Here is a 16,908-nt window from a genome sequence, read left to right on the forward strand (position 1 = left end):
TTTTGTTTCTTAATGCATTTTGATTGAATAATTAATATTGCTGTAAAATTACTATTTGCTGTTTGAATTTTAGTTCCATTCATATCCTCAGTATTATGTAAGAGTCATATGCCATAGATTTGTCTCGAGATAAGGCAGTGTAGAAAGAGATAACTCTTTTTAGACCAAAGAGTGGAAATAAATTTAATTTAAGCATTAAGAGGTTATTGCTAATTTAAATTACCTTTTACACATTTTTTTATCTTGCACATATATATACATACACACACATATACATACATACACACCTGCAACAGAAAGATAGAACTTCAGGTTACTTATGCTTAAAAAATAATGCACATACATAACAAATATTACTCATAAATTTAACATTTTTTGATATTATGCTAACTGAGAGGAGTTTTAATTGCATATTTTCAAAGACATTTCTATTACTTAATCAAAAGAAATATTTGGGTTAATTCTGTTGCAAAACTATGCATATATATATATATATATATATATATATATGTAAGATAAATGTATGAATCAAAATTATAGATTAAACTATAAAACATTAATTCTTCCTCTCTATTCTAAAATCGTAATAACTTATCTGCATTGCGTCATTCAGATTAATCATGCGATCTTACGTAACCGTTAATACCAGATGCCTCTTGACAACCAATCACAGAATTGTAAACCAAAACTTTTCTCTTCGCGTGCTTCCATCTTTCATAACTACGCACTTCAGCTTTTGCCCTCTACTCTGCTAAGATGTAATTTCGCTGGCTTGCTTTCTATCTCAACAATATCAAAAATGTAAATCTTCTGTGGAAAGGCACGACTAGAGTGCCAAGTGATTGTGGCCACAAATATCAATTGGAAATAAAAATGGAATTAAAACTGCCTCGACTGCCAAGTTCTTTAAATACTACGCAATCAAAATTCTTCCTCAATATGGGTCTAATCACGCATCTACAGTGTTCCGTCATTTCCTTTGCTTTTAATATGACATATATATATATATATATATAAGGAGGATATTCTTTTAAATAGTTAAATTTGAACTTTTGAGTATCGAAGCTGATGATTCACTGCTGTAAAAAATTATTTTTATTTACGAGTCCACCTTTTACTTATCCTGCAAGGTAAATCGCCACAACTTATGCATTTGGGACATAGAAAATGTGTGCAAGTACCATTTGTGTTGAATTGGGTAAGATTCCAAAGATGATGTATCTCTTCTGCCATGGCCCCATGCTCATCTAATTTAACTCTGTGTGACTTTTCCTTGAGAGGGTATATAAAAGACCTTGTTTTCTTATCACCTTTGCCATGTGATTTACCAAAACTGCATAAAAGGTTCACATGTGCTGTCAATATTAATAGAGTCTGGCAGAAACTGAACTATCATACTGATGTATGCCGTGTGACTGAGGGTCCATACATTAGAACACCTGTAAGGGCTGTAAATTCGACTGCTTCTGTACTTAGTGCAATGTTCTTTTCTCCTGGATTCGTCTTGGTTTTTTAATTTGCCCCACAAGGTAAAGTATGATAACTTATGCATTTGGGACATAGAAAATCCTCATGCAGTAATGGAACACTGTCATGATTCAAGTTAATGTATTCTGTGCAACCTCCTCCTCATTTGTGTACCAGCCATTCTTCCACTTGTGTACCTCCAGACTTCTAAAACTCTGGAGAGAATTATGAATAACCCCATACAACTACCCTAAAGTTACTTAAATTATTCTATATTCTTTAGACTTAAATTCTTTCAAACAGTGAGTTAGATAAAAGAATAAGAAAATATGACATTTCTTCAAATGTTCCACTAAAAGCAATTATTATGGAGGAATGGAACATAATAGAACATTCTTACATAAAACATTTAGTTAAATCCATGTCACAGCAAATAAAAAGTGCAATTTTAGCTAAAGGATATCCAATGAAGTATTGAAAGTCCCGTGATTTCATGTTTTAATTATATATAAATTGTGTGTTTAAAGTGAGAAACAAGTTCAGTTTCAGAACTTCTTGAATAAACTATTTTTTTTTTCCATCAAAAACATTTATTCAAAATAAGTAGATTTTAAAAAGGATGATCAATAGTACACCTGAAAAGGTCATTTATGTAATATTTAATGGCTGATATTTGCAAAGCAAGTTGAAAAACATCAAGAACAAATGTGAGCCACTGTAACTTACCTTAAATAATTTCTTTGCGGAATATTCTGTGCCATATGCTTGATATTCATTGGTTAGGAAATTACTTTCTGAATCAAAAAGATGTACTTTGCCATTCGAGCACTTTACTGATTATATAAAAAAAAACTATACGTCTACAGTGGCCAAAATAAACGGTTTCTCGCCATATGAAATGCAATTGAGTTAGACATTTCGTATAAATTTTACAGTGGGAAAGTGATATGATTTAAGAAGTATTAAAACCGGATGTTATCGGAGTTACTGTTAAAAAAATGTTAGCCATTGGTCAAACTGTGAAGAAGTGCAAATCATTGTTTTTAATCATATATGTTACTATATATCACATGTAACTACTGAATTTCTATCGAGTAAAATTATGCGCAATAATTTAAATAATATGAAAATTTTAAATTTTTCTTTGCTTGGAGATATATTTTGAAATTAACAGGAAATTTGAAAAGCAAATACATACTAACCGAAAAGATTACTTACCATTCGCAGATGAATATGTGATTTGCAATTTAATACATATATCTTGCAAGGAAATACAAAATAAACTATATCTGCAATAAATCTGTCAAGTCACTCACTGTCTGAAACAGGTCATTTATTTCCTTAAATACAGATCACGCAAAAAACGCTGTTAAGAAACACGGTTACATTCCTACAAGTAGTCCTATCTGATTCATCCATTAGTTTAGTTTAAAATATAAACATAAACTAATCAGATTCAAACACACTATTTTGTTAATCAAAACAAAACTTCAAATTCAAGCATGCTTCAGTTGACATGACAACAATATTTATGACCGTCACATTTTGTTTTAAATAGACGTAAACCTAACGAAGCATTTTAGTTAACCTGTTTTTTAGCAGATGTCGCTCTCTCCAAAGACTTTTATTTATATGATGACCGCATTTTCTGGAATTAATAATGAATTCTAATAAAGTCGCGGATTCAATACATGCTGAATTACCAGAAATATAATTTTCTGACACTGAAATAGTGACGCGAAAAAATGAATTTGTGAAAACGCAAAAAAAAAAAAAAAACGGAACCTCACCGATGAAGAAGCCAAAGAACTCCGTAACATTGAAGAGAGCGAATAGAAATTTGTTCGTGGTAAAAGATTTTTGACTGTCCGCCGCCGATGTACTTCTGTGGAATTATGGAGCGCTCTAACGAGGAGTAATAAAAAAAAGCACCTGATAGTTCCCTATCAGTATCCCTCATGACAACCTGCTTCGCTACCATCATTCCTTAGGACGATGCTGAAAAGACAGAGGTTGCAGAATTCTAGCTCTTGTGCCTGATAAAATGAAGAAATGATTCTCTCAAGTCATTTTCCAAAGACCAGATGTCGTCTGGAAAGAGGAAATTTCCCTCTTTTCGAAATATGGAATCGATATTTACACTGATACCCTAATACGTGGTGCATATAAGCATTCAATACCGCGCCACGCGCTTAGAGAAAAATCCATACTTGTGACTAGACATACTTTAAGATGACATCATTTTCTCTTAGCTTAATGATATTTAGGCTGTTTTGTTTTCGTTGAATGACCGCAAAAGTGACATGGAAGTGAAAATTATCGTTTGCTTACTTTGAAACAAAAAAGTTTACTGTTTCATGGAATAATAAAATTATAAAATCTTTCAAAGATTCTAATCTTAATCTGTTGCTTAAGCAATCTTTTAAGCTGATTATATAAATATATGAATTCATGAATTTAGTGCAAAAACCAAAACACGACAATCTTGATCCAACTGTAAAGGCACTGTGTGCTAATACCGTATGTATCGTTCTCTATGTTACCTCTTATCTTTAATTTCTATACTTTTAATTTTCGTAAAATGACATCACAAAGAGACTGTTAATCCATTCATTGGAGTTTCGTTTTAAGAAGATCACTTGATATTTGTTCTAATTCTGTTTTCTCGTTAATAAAATTGTTTAAAGAAGTTCGTTCTTTATAGTGCATTAATAATACTTTAGATTTTATGCAACGCACGTCAAGTATATTATATTATTGCAATTTTGTTTCATTCTGTTTCTTTAAGATTGCAGAATATATTTCCTTTGCAAATGTTATGTTATTTCCGTGTCATTCTGATATATCTGTTGCCTTAAATGAAAGAAAAAAGTGCATTCAATATTGTCGCTGAATTTAATACAAGAGTATAAGAAAAGAAATTTTGTTCTCTGACAAACACTATTTTTATGCAAAGGTACAAAAGATGTTACACAATAGGTGATGTTAAATGAGAAATATTCCTAAAGTAATATTATTCAATTTAAAATGCTTATCTCAATTTCTGTATTCCAAATCCATATTAGTCGGATTTCAAAAATAAATTTTCCTTTTTCAGTAAATTTACTGTAATTTCCAATGTCGTTTTTGCTATTTCCGAAAACTGGCTTGTCTCATGCTTTTGAAGATTGCATGTGCAGAGAACGGATATCTAATGAACATGAAATAATGGATTAATACTCACAACACCTTTAATATGAAGGGTTTTTAATTAAGAAAACATTTATTAAAAATCTCTGCACTTAATACACATTTACGGAGTTAGCACAAGAAGAAATACTTTCTCTCTCTAGAAAAAAAATCCCACTATATTTTTTATATTAAATTAAACACACGACAATGTTGTAAGAAGTGTAATCTCGTAGCAACAAAAATACAACGCAAGTAATAATCCTTTCGATACTGCTATCAAAATGTAAACAAACGGTATGGAAGTGCTCCAAGGCCGTACCGTCGAGCCCAAGCAAAGTCAAGGCGTTCCTATGTGTAGAGGAAATGATGTTATCGGAAACCACAATAAAGTCATGAGGAGCGACATTTTCTTATGTGCGTGGCGCGGTGCAGAATGCTTATATGACACTTGCGAAGTAGGTTTTTGGTATGAAATCCATGAAGCAGAATTAGTGCGCATCCTTACGCCTGTCATCTTTTTAAGAATGGCTAATTTAATTACCACTTTGCCTTAAGTAACTTACACTAGTTCGGATTTTTTTTTCTCCTGCTATCTTCAAAAATGACAGCTCGACGGCTACAACGCCAGTCTACATATCAGAGGATGAGAAATTTGGGCCTCACACTTTGCTCTTTTCCCTCATTGCACATTTCACATCATTTATTTTACCCCTTGTAACCTGATTTCTCATCCCAATTCTGCATAGTTTTGCACCATTTTTATATTTTCATGTAACGTATTGTAAAATTTTGGTTCAATTGTTTTTTCTCCTATTGTGTTCAAATATTTATTCAACAAATTGTTTCTGTACCTGTTTCAAATATTTATTCTAGAATTATTATTTAATCTTCTAATTTATCCGAATGTTGTATCTATTTAATCACAAGGTTTGTGAAAATTTTGTATCTTTTCTGTATCATGACTCCCTAGCTTGCACGCAATGTTTACTTTGTCCTGCAATTTTCTAGGTCACCACCTTCACTACGTTTGTAAGTTACTCTGGAAGTTTATTTTCACTGAACTGCATAAAAAGGTTCTCGTATCTACATATTTATTTCATCTAGAATTTTCAGTGTTTCATTTTTTGTTTTGTGTCACGTTTCTGTATTTTTTGTGCATAACTGATTTCTGCTTTTATTTGCTGTCTTGTATCTACCGCATATACTTATTTCCCACTTAGCATTTATTTATTCTAGAATATTTAATATTATATTTTTTGCTTTTTATGATGTTTAGTACAAATTTCGCACATCTGATTTCTATTTTAATTGTTTAATTTCTATTTTCTGATATCTGATCTGATTTCTATTTTATTTGTTGATTGTCTTTCATTCTCACTTTATATATCGTATCGCGTTTTTCATTCACTGCATTTTTATATTCTTTTCACCATTACACTCAAAACTTCGTTACTTTCGTAGCTGTGGTCCAAAAACAAATGAAGTTTGTAATTCGGATAAGATAAATTCTTAATAAAAATGTTACCTAAAGTGCAGTAATACTGCATCGGGCCGTTTCTATTGAGAACATCTGTAATATTATAGTCCATGAAGTGGGTTAGATTCATTGTTAGTAAGACAAATTTTACTGAAAATGATTTAGCTATTCTTGCTTTGAATGCACTGATGAGTTCAGCATTTACACTCATGTCCATAAATTAAGGATAATGGAAAATCAGGCAAAGGAAGAGTTATAAGCAAAACAAATTTGACTTATTTGTAAAGCTATTTATTAAACAAAAGGTAAATAGCAAAAAAAGATGCTGTATATTTGATATTATTAAAAAAAATTAGCGATTTTTTCTCCCTGGAGCAAATAACAAAAAAAAACTATTTACAAAAAACAAATATTACATGGTTGGTATGATTGTTAATACATTGTATTTGGTGGTCGTGTTATCAGGTTCAATGTTTCTTCTAACCTTCTTCGGAAACATACAATGACCTGACTAGAACAGAGAGCTTACTAAAGCTATGTTCACTAATTGTAGTAAGTAGACAGGATACAGACGAAGGGTATACAAAACCCTTTATTTTTTCTTTATATACAATGACTTCCGTACTTCGGAATACAATGACCCTCCACTCGGGGTCTAACTTAAAAGATATCAAAATAAAACTAAACTCTAATTTAACTTTAGAATAAGATTGGCCTTATAATAACAGAAAGCGTATGTAGCACAGAGACTGTGAACACTACAATACGTTTAATTTATCAAGAGGATTAAAACCTCTGGCCCGGAAGGCAAAGTAGCAACTGCGTAACTTCTAAGGTAAGCGGCCTGCTTCGAACTCACGGCTTCCTCTCTTCTGCTTGGCAAAAAGGCCACACTTAAATACTTGGCGTTCGCCAGACAACTTTGCATAAACTCCTTCACGCTTATAATTCTGGCCGGAAGTAGAAAATAAGAAGTGATAGTAAAGATTTAAAATAAAATAAACGTTAGTAAAACTTAAGATCCTTACATACTTCCCGCCAGAGTTAATTAGTTTGAAACTGAGGTCTAAAACGACCTTGTTGAAAACTTTTAGCTCTAGAAACTAACGCGAGGCCAAACTTTTACAATCATAACTTAGCTAGAAACTAGAAAATTTTAAAAGAAAGAAATTTGTTACAATAGCAGCTCCCGGAATATACAACAATCTTTTTTCTTTTTCATCTGTACTGCATCAAAACAGGAGCTTTATTCAATTCTGGTTCCTTCCAGAGATCTGGAAGGAAAACTAGTTTAATGAAATGTTACAGAATGACATTGCAAATAACATATAGAATATACTTTTCTTAACATTCTTATTTCATTCATGACTATTTTAATTATCTCTCCCCGTGCTCTCTGACATGTGTTGTAAAAACACCAAACACGAATGTGTTTCTGTCTATGTGTTCAACACTTCCTCCTACAATCAAAACACTAATGTGTTAAAATTCAACATACGAGACCTCTTAACACACCCTAATTTCAACTCTAGACCCTGAGGTACTATTCTGAAAGTGGCTAACTCTAAAGTGTAGCGTCAGAGAGCCTAACTACATCATTCAACCTTTAACACATATTCACCATGATTTAATCTTTACTGTCACACGAATAACAAATTTTTTAACATTACTTTCACTTTTACCATATCACGTTATTTCTGAACATTCAAAATAACAGTTCACATGTATACAAGAACATATCAAGATGCCGTTAATTTTACACATTTGAAAACATACATTAGTAGTACATTGTTAACTTCTATTCTTTTCAAAGCAAGTGCCAATTCTTTCTACATTGAAATAATACTACATTTCAAAAAGTCTTTCAGACTAAAACTTCTTTCTTGTTAGAATGTTTTAAATAAAATTTATACAATAACTTTTTACAATATTTAAGTCTTTATACAACGCTATTATACATCAACTTTAGTTTTACGCGCGAGTAATTGAAAAACATAATAAGAAAATCGGTCACAACTCATTTCTCGCCCTTTTGGCGATAAAGGTAGACCTCGCATGAGGTAAAACTTCTTGAAATCTGCCACTTGCAGTAAGAATGAAAGATTAACTTAAGTTTGTAAAGTAACATAAAATTTTACTTATCTTTGTAATATTCAGACATCCTTTTCTGGGCCCAGTCTTTAAAGGTGCTGCAGACCGTAGCTTGGTTGATCCTCCTTCTTGTACGGGCTCGCCCTTCAGTGCTTTCCTCTGGAAGCTTCCGTTTTTCACCACTACGGCCACCCTTGAACATCTTCCTTCTGTCCTCTGCTTGTGGTCTTGGCCGTTTGAAGGCAGCTGGTCTTGGTGGAACCGGGAAACTTCTGTCGTGATCCTGCTTGGACCTCGTTGTTGGCCGTTCAAATTTTTCTTGTACTTTTTCCTCTGCCGCTGATGGCCCTTCCGCAGTTCGGCGACTTTTGCTGCGGAGAGTTCTGTCGGATGAATCAATCTTCCGTTTCACAGCCGGGTTATAGTTGCCGTCCTTTCTCCCGGTCTTTTCCACATACGTCGTCCTTCTCCCTTCTTCATTCTGGGGGTGTTCGTGAACTCTGTTTTTTGGACGGTGGAACGGCTTCTTTTTCTTTGTACCTTCAATTTTTCCGCGGGGCAATTTTCTTTTCACTTGCTTCTGTCTCTCATTGGCTTGCCCTTGTACTTGTCGTTTTCCCACCTCTGGAACTTGTACCTGCGGTGTCTGCCGTACCGGATCCTGCAAAAGATCTGAAAAGATTTGCATTTTATTACGGTCATAGAATGGTTTTATCTGGTCAATGTTTGCGGAACAGGTTTCACCATTTCTTGCCTTTAACACTACAACAGCGTGAGTTATTATTTCTATGACATATGGTCCTTCAAAGCGTGGAAAAAATTTGGCAGTTTTATCTTCTGGTGCTGAAGAAAGTGAATGCTTAATTTTTAGTACTTCATCCCCTACTTTATAAGTTACTCCCCGTCGTTTCAAGTCATAATACAATTTTTGTTTTCTTTGTGCTACTTCCGTATTCTTTTTTGCTTCTTTTATTAGTTTTTCTATATCACCCATTTTAAATTCTGGGGCTCTTTGTTGCACATAAAATAGTTTATCTAACGGTGTTATAACCTTTCTGCCTAGAAATAACTCAGCAGGAGTTTTGCCCGTTGTATCATGTTTTGCGGTCCTAAGGGCGAAAGCAAATTCATTGACATAGTTATCCCAGCTTTTATGAAAATTTTTAACATAACTACGGATAATTTTCACTATATTTCTGTTGACCCGTTCCGCTATATTTGATTGCGGCCGATACGGGACCATTTTTAAATGACGTATGCCCAGTTTTTGGCACATGTCTTCAAATATATTACTTACAAATTGAGGACCATTATCCGATATAACTTTTAGGGGCGCCCCGTATTTTAAAATATATTTATTTAAAATAGAATCGGTAACTAATTTCGCGGAGGCTCGTTTTAAGGGAACAATTTCGGTCCATTTACTAAAATGATCAACTATAACAAGGAGATAGCGACTTTTGTTTAACTGACTTTTTGGGAAAGGGCCCAATAAATCGATGCCGATTATTTCATTTGGAAATTCGGATTTAATACTATTTAGAAACCCGGCCGGGCGGAAATTAATATAATTAACGGCTTGACATGTTGGGCAGGACTGGACATACGCCCTTGTTAACTTTTGCAGTTCAGGAAAGTAGACTGCCTCGCGTACGCGTTGAGTAGTTTTTCGAATACCAGCATGAGAAGCTAAAGGGCTGTCATGGAGCTCTTGCAGGATATTTAATCTAATACTAGCTGGGATAACAGGTCGAAATTCGTTGTTGGAATTCGTAGTTTTTGTATAAAATAATAGACCATCTATTAGTTCGTAATGGGCCGCCCTATTTCTTATCGCCACAATATCTTGGTGGCTAAAATTTTCAGGATCCTTCAAATACTCATAAATACTTCCAAACTCAGGATCCTTACCCAGTTCGGTTATTACAGTTTCTCGGGAATTTATTGTACACGCTGTCAGCATTGCAACTTTTACGGTATTACCCTGTTCGTCTAATTTAATTCGTGACAGGGCATCTGCTACGATATTTTCCTTTCCGGGGGTATGCTTGATTACCAGATTATATTCTTGCAGCTTGAGTGCCCATCTTATTAACCTTGGGGATAAATTTTTTCCAGAGTACAATCTAGTTACCGCCGCATGATCAGAATATACTGTTATCGGCGCCTTTCCAAAATAGACTCGGAACTTTTGCACTGCTAACAGAACTGCAAGTGCCTCTCTCTCGGTCGCGGAATAGTTTCTTTGTGTTTGATTTAAAGTTCGGCTAAAAAATGCCACTGGCTGCTGATTTTGCGAAAGTACCGCTCCTACCGCATAATCCGAAGCATCCGCTGAAATTTCTAAATTTTCATCCTTTTCAGGAAATTTCAACACAGGGGCTTGCGTTAATGCTTGTTTTAATTTTTCGAAAGCACTATTGGCTTCGGCCGTCCACGAGAATCTTGCCTGTTTCCTTTTTAATTTTAACAATGGCTCAGCGATAGCCGCAAAATCTTTTATAAAGGACCTATAATATGAACAAAGTCCTAGAAAAGAAGAGAGCTTCTTTGCCGTGTTTGGAGTCGGATACTTTTGTACAGCGATTATTTTTGATTCATCTGTCTCGATCCCTTTTTGCGATATTTTGTAACCTAAATATTTTAATTCAGGGGCTGCAAATTTGCATTTTTCGACATTAACTTTCAGACCGGCCTCATTTAATAAAGAAAACACCTGTCTTAAATCCTGTACATGTTGGTCTAGATTATCACTAGTAATAATGATATCGTCTAAATAGATAAATGTGGACTTTCCGAGAACAGGTCTTAACACAATGTCCATGCATCGCTGAAATGTTGCTGGGGCGCCTGAAAGGCCAAACGGCATTCGCAAAAATGCATAAGTGCCAGACTTGGTTATAAAAGCAGTCTTAGGCACGTCCTCAGGCCGGATCCCTATTTGAAAATAACCATTCGTTAAGTCTAAAGTTGTCATAAATTTGGTTGATTTTATGTTCCTTAAAATTTCTTCTATAATCGGTAACGGATATACCGGATATTTCGTTATGGAATTTAATTTACGGTAATCAATAGCGAATCTCCACCTTTTTGGATGCTCCAAAGGATAATCATTATTTTTCTTACATAAAACCACCGGACTAGCATAACTACTTGAGATAGGCGTTACGATCTTTTTACGTAGCATATCGGTAATATGCCATTCTATAATTTTTTCCTTATTCTTATCATACCGGTATGGTTTTTGACGAACCGGCAATGCATCTCCGGTGTCAATACTATGGTTAGTAACCTGGGTAAATCCTGGAATATCACTAAATAAGGAAGCAAATTCACTTACCACTTGTCGGATTCTATCTTGCTCGTCATTAGGCAGGTGGTCGAGATTTAACCTTGGCGGTTCAACCTTTTCTACACGCACTGGTTTCATCGTCAGCTTAAGAGACGCTTCATTAAAATCCAGTGTAGCTTGTGCGTCTGAAAGAAAGTCTATTCCTAGTATTAAGTGTGCTTGCAAATTCTTTACTATAAAAAACATCACTTTTACTTGTTCGTCCTTGATACGGATGTACAAAGGTACTTTACCTACGCACTTACATTGTTCTCCTTGCGGCGCTAATACTGTTGTATTATCCGCATTATATATGCGGTATTTGCGAAAATACTTTCTAAAAAAGACTTCTGCCACACAGGAACACTGCGCGCCGGTATCCAGGAGTGCGGTGGCCGGGATATTATTTACCAAGACTTCAATCTTCGGAAGAGTTAAATTTTTCACCATTACTGTATTTAACTTGTAGGAAGAGGGGTTTTCGTGGCCTTCGGATTTCCGCACCCTCTCGTCAGCAGAAATCCGTTTTAGTTTAAATTATTTTTCCTTTCGGTGCTTTCCTTCTTTCTCCACTGGGCTTGAGACTTTTTTCCTGGGTTGCTATTGAACTGTCGACGTTCGCCGGCTGTTTTTGAATGCTCGGGTTTCCTTGCCCACTGATTCGCTTTTTCTCCGTAGCCATGTGCTTGAGTTTGCTGTAGTCTTGGCGTACCAAATTGGTTTCGCTGTTGATATTGGCGTCTTCTTTCGACGTCCGCCGTTCTTCTACTTTCAAACTGGATTGCTAGCTCAAATAATTTTTCCAGTGTAGTCGGATTTCTCAATTCAATAAAGTCTTGCACTTGGGGTAGTAACCTCAGCAAAATCACTTGAATTATTTCAGGATCCGGACGGTTTCCATACAAGAGCTTGAAAACGTGAATTTTTCTTAAAATAAAACTCGAGATGTTTTCCATTCTTTGTTGATATATACTGAAAAGTTCTGTTTCTAATTTCGCACGATCCCTTACAACAGGGAAGGCTTTTAGTAGGGCAGTCTTGAAATTTTCGTAGGTATAGGTGGGACTTCCTGCTTGACCCAAGACACTTCTGCCGATACATTTGAACCAGTTAAGCGCTTGGCCCCTCAAAGCGCTGGTAGCTAAGGTAACTTTTTGAAACTCGTGCACGGGGTAGAGCATGAAGTGGTCATCCAATTTTCCCAAAAAACTGGTTACCTGTGAGTTTCCATTAAACGTTGCTTCTGGTTTCATCGAAGCGCGCATGGTCTGGACAATATACCCAAATCCTTCCAGGGCGGCAGCTGGCATTTCTGGATTCTGAGCTGTTTCTGCAGGCAGCACAGGTTCTTCTTGAAACTCGGCCATGGTTATTCTTCGTCGGGCGCCATTTTCAGGTTCAATGTTTCTTCTAACCTTCTTCGGAAACATACAATGACCTGACTAGAACAGAGAGCTTACTAAAGCTATGTTCACTAATTGTAGTAAGTAGACAGGATACAGACGAAGGGTATACAAAACCCTTTATTTTTTCTTTATATACAATGATTTCCGTACTTCGGAATACAATGACCCTCCACTCGGGGTCTAACTTAAAAGATATCAAAATAAAACTAAACTCTAATTTAACTTTAGAATAAGATTGGCCTTATAATAACAGAAAGCGTATGTAGCACAGAGACTGTGAACACTACAATACGTTTAATTTATCAAGAGGATTAAAACCTCTGGCCTGGAAGGCAAAGTAGCAACTGCGTAACTTCTAAGGTAAGCGGCCTGCTTCGAACTCACGGCTTCCTCTCTTCTGCTTGGCAAAAAGGCCACACTTAAATACTTGGCGTTCGCCAGACAACTTTGCATAAACTCCTTCACGCTTATAATTCTGGCCGGAAGTAGAAAATAAGAAGTGATAGTAAAGATTTAAAATAAAATAAACGTTAGTAAAACTTAAGATCCTTACAGTGTGTCCTTAATGCATGATATAATTAAAGAAAATAAGAGTAGACAATCTCCTATAACAAAAGAATATATTAAGTACTAAATTACAATTTAAATTACATTGCAGATATCAACGCAGAGCTCGGAACACAGTTCATGCTACCGTCGCGCAGTTGTTTTGCGAGAAGTCTGAGTGAGTAAAGATGTCGCTTTGCTGTCCGATTAAGAACTGGATTTTACACGTGGCGCCATATCATGAATAGAAGTTGAAGTATCTGCCGGAACGCCACAGTATTCCCCCCCAAGTACCATCGGTACGTTATAAGTACTTTGGGTTAAATTTAACCTTTCTTCCAGATCTGGTAGTTTTAGGTTGCTCTTTAATGGGATGTAAGCTTTCTTCCGGGAGTGATGTTGATGAGGAAGTTGTTGGATCTTGCATTAGAAATGCTGGTTTGAGACGATCGATTCCAATCACTGATTGTTTGCCAATGCAGATTATGGTGAAATGTTTCGGTGTTCGTTTGACAACTTTGAATGGACCATCATATGAAGGTGTTAAAGTTGGCTTAATTGCATCGTTGCGCACGAATACGTGCGAAGATGTCTCAAGCGCAGGATGTACAAAATAGCTTGGCTGGTTAAGCGAAGATGCTGGGGTTGGCGAGATATTGCTCATGGTCTCACGTAAACGTTGAAGGAATGTTGGAGGGTTGATAACTGGAGTAGATTCTGGGTGAAAGAATTCACCTGGCAGACGGAGGGTTGCACCATATAACAGTTCAGCACAAGTGCTACCAATGTCTTCTTTGAATGCTGTGCGAAGCCCAAGCAAGACTAGGGGTAAGGCTTCTGTCCAGTGTGTGCTACTGTGGCACTTCAGACGTTGTTTGAAAGATCGGTGAAAGCGTTCCACCATCCCATTTCCAGATGGATGGTATGGTGTTGTGCGAATATGGCGAATGCCAAGAAGAGAGGTGAGGGATGCGAACAAGTGACATTGAAATTGTCGGCCTTGGTCAGTAGTGATGGTGGTAGGCATGCCAAATCTTGAAAGCCACTGGGAGATGAATGCTCGAGCTACAGTTTCAGCGGATATATTTTCAATAGGAATGGCTTCAGGCCATCTTGGGTACCGATCAATACAAGTGAGGAGGTAAGTGTAACCATTTGAAGGAGGCAATGAGCCAACCAAGTCTAAGTGCAGATGATCGAAGCGTCTTGCTGGAAGGTTAAATTGTTGAATGGGACTGTGAGTGTGACGGGATACTTTACACTGTTGACATCTAATACATGAACGAGTCCATTCTGTGATGTCTTGATTCATCGCTGGCGAGACAAATCTGTCTTCGATGAGCTTTTTGGTGGCACGGATTCCAGGATGTGCCAAGTTGTGCAAGGCATTAAACACTTCACGTCTAAAATTGACAGGAATATAGGGACGTATTCTATTGTTCTCTATGTCACAGTAAATTTTAAGCGTTGGATCAATGTGCAGCGGTTGTAACTGAAGGGAGGTTTGTGGATTTGAGATTAAGTTCTTGAGTTCCTCATCATCCAATTGAGCTTTTGCAATTTCAGAGAAATCTGGGGTAGTGAGGTTGATATTGTTTACCCGAGACAAGGCATCAGCGACACAATTATCAGTACCAGAGACATATGTGATATCTGTACTAAACTGGGCGATGAAATCCAGATGTCGAAGCTGACGAGGAGAACATGAGTCAGAGTTTTTTCTAAAAGCGAAGGTTAATGGTCGATGATCGGTGAAAATGATGAAGTCGTGTCCTTCCAAGTTGTGCCGGAAGTATTTAACAGCACAGTACACAGCAAGTAGCTCCCTGTCATATGTGCTGTATTTCCTTTCTGCAGTAGCAAGTTTTCTGGAGAAGAATGCCATTGGGGAAAGTCCTTTAGTGGTATGGGCTTGAAGCACTGCTCCTATGGCCGTGTAAGATGCATCTACCATTATAGAGAGCTGATCACTAGGTGAGTGATAAGAAAGTGTGGCTGCATTTGCCAGATCGTATTTGCATTGCACGAATGCTGCAGATGCAGATTCAGTCCAAGGGACAGCTCGTTGATCGTTTTTTTTTTTTGCTATTCTTCAGAAACTCATGTAGGCAGGCTTGTGTTTTTGCGGCATTTGGCAGAAAGCGTCGGTAGAAATTTAACATTGCTAGAAAACGCTTCAGTTCAGAGATGGTTTTGGGCTGAGGTAGGTCGTTAATTGCTTTGACTCTTTCCGGTAAAGGTTTGACTCCATTCTGGGTGATAAGACATCCAAGAAAGGAAACTGAGGGTTGACCAAGTACACATTTGGATGGATTTAGTTTTAATCCATGATCTTTAAGGCGAGTGAAAATCTGACGCAGATGTTGAAAATGTTCTTCCGTATCTGTAGATGCAACCAGGATATCATCAAAATATGGGATGCAGAAATCGAGGCCATACAGTACTTGGTGTATGAAACGCTGAAATGTTTGGCCAGCATTGCGAAGGCCAAATGGCATATATAAGTACTCAAAGAGACCAAACGGTGTAGTCACTGAGGTCTTGGGCACATCTTCAGCATGCACTGGGATCTGATGATATGCTCTGGCAAGATCGAGGGTAGAAAATATGTTTGTTCCATGAAAAAGATGGGTACAGTCTTGGATATGTGGGACTGGATATCTGTCAGGGACTGTGACGGCATTAAGTCGACGATAATCTCCACAAGGCCGCCAGTCACCATTAGACTTTTTAACCATGTGAAGTGGACTGGCCCATGGACTTTTAGATGGGCGAATAGTTCCTTGTGCTAGCATGAATTCAAATTCTTTGCGAGCAGCTTTTAGCATCTCTGGAGAAAGACGACGAGGCTTGGAAAATACAGGTGGGCCATGTGTTTCAATGTGATGATACACTTCTGGCTGATGAGTATGCTGACCTGATTTGGATGGGTTTAAAATGTCAGGGAATTCTGCTAATAACCGATGAAACCGTGTGCTGCCCGATACAACACTTATGTTGGTAGGTACGTTCGATATGTGAGAAGCTTGGCCCTGTGATGTCAGCTGAGTTGTAGCATCAATTAAGCAATTATTCTTGACATCCACTAGAAGGTGGAAATGTGTCAAGAAGTCGACACCAATAATTTCTTGAGTTACATCCGCAATAATAAAAGGCCAGTTGAAAGTCCGGCGCAAGTTTAAATCAAGTGTCAATAGTTTGGTTCCGTAGGTTGCAATTTGGGTACCATTGGCTGCATACAGTACAAGTTTATTAAGTTGGTGAGCATTTGTTTCAGTTCTTGGGAGCACTGATATGTCAGCTCCAGCTACTAGAAAACATAACTGAGTTGAACGATCAGCCAGTACTATTCTGTCGATGTGGCGGACATTCTGTTGGCCAGCAGAAGACCGCCCATTTAGTTTCCCGCTTGTACAAAA

At 36.7% G+C, this 16,908-nt stretch overlaps 1 protein-coding gene across 1 annotated transcript in view; it reads right to left on the reverse strand.

The window, feature by feature from the left end:
- Positions 1-3,041, reverse strand: part of LOC118188350 (putative sodium/potassium/calcium exchanger CG1090) — a 132,835-nt gene extending 129,794 nt beyond the window's left edge. The window contains exon 1 of the mRNA XM_085817582.1: positions 2,686-3,041. The gene's annotated coding sequence lies outside the window, so the exon portion shown is untranslated. The remainder of the gene's footprint in view (positions 1-2,685) is intronic.
- Positions 3,042-16,908: the final 13,867 nt, after the last annotated feature.

This window comes from Stegodyphus dumicola, chromosome 5, assembly GCF_044657685.1.
Source record: "Stegodyphus dumicola isolate Sdum_Otavi_A_Nest chromosome 5, ASM4465768v1".
NCBI classification, from domain to species: domain Eukaryota; kingdom Metazoa; phylum Arthropoda; class Arachnida; order Araneae; family Eresidae; genus Stegodyphus; species Stegodyphus dumicola.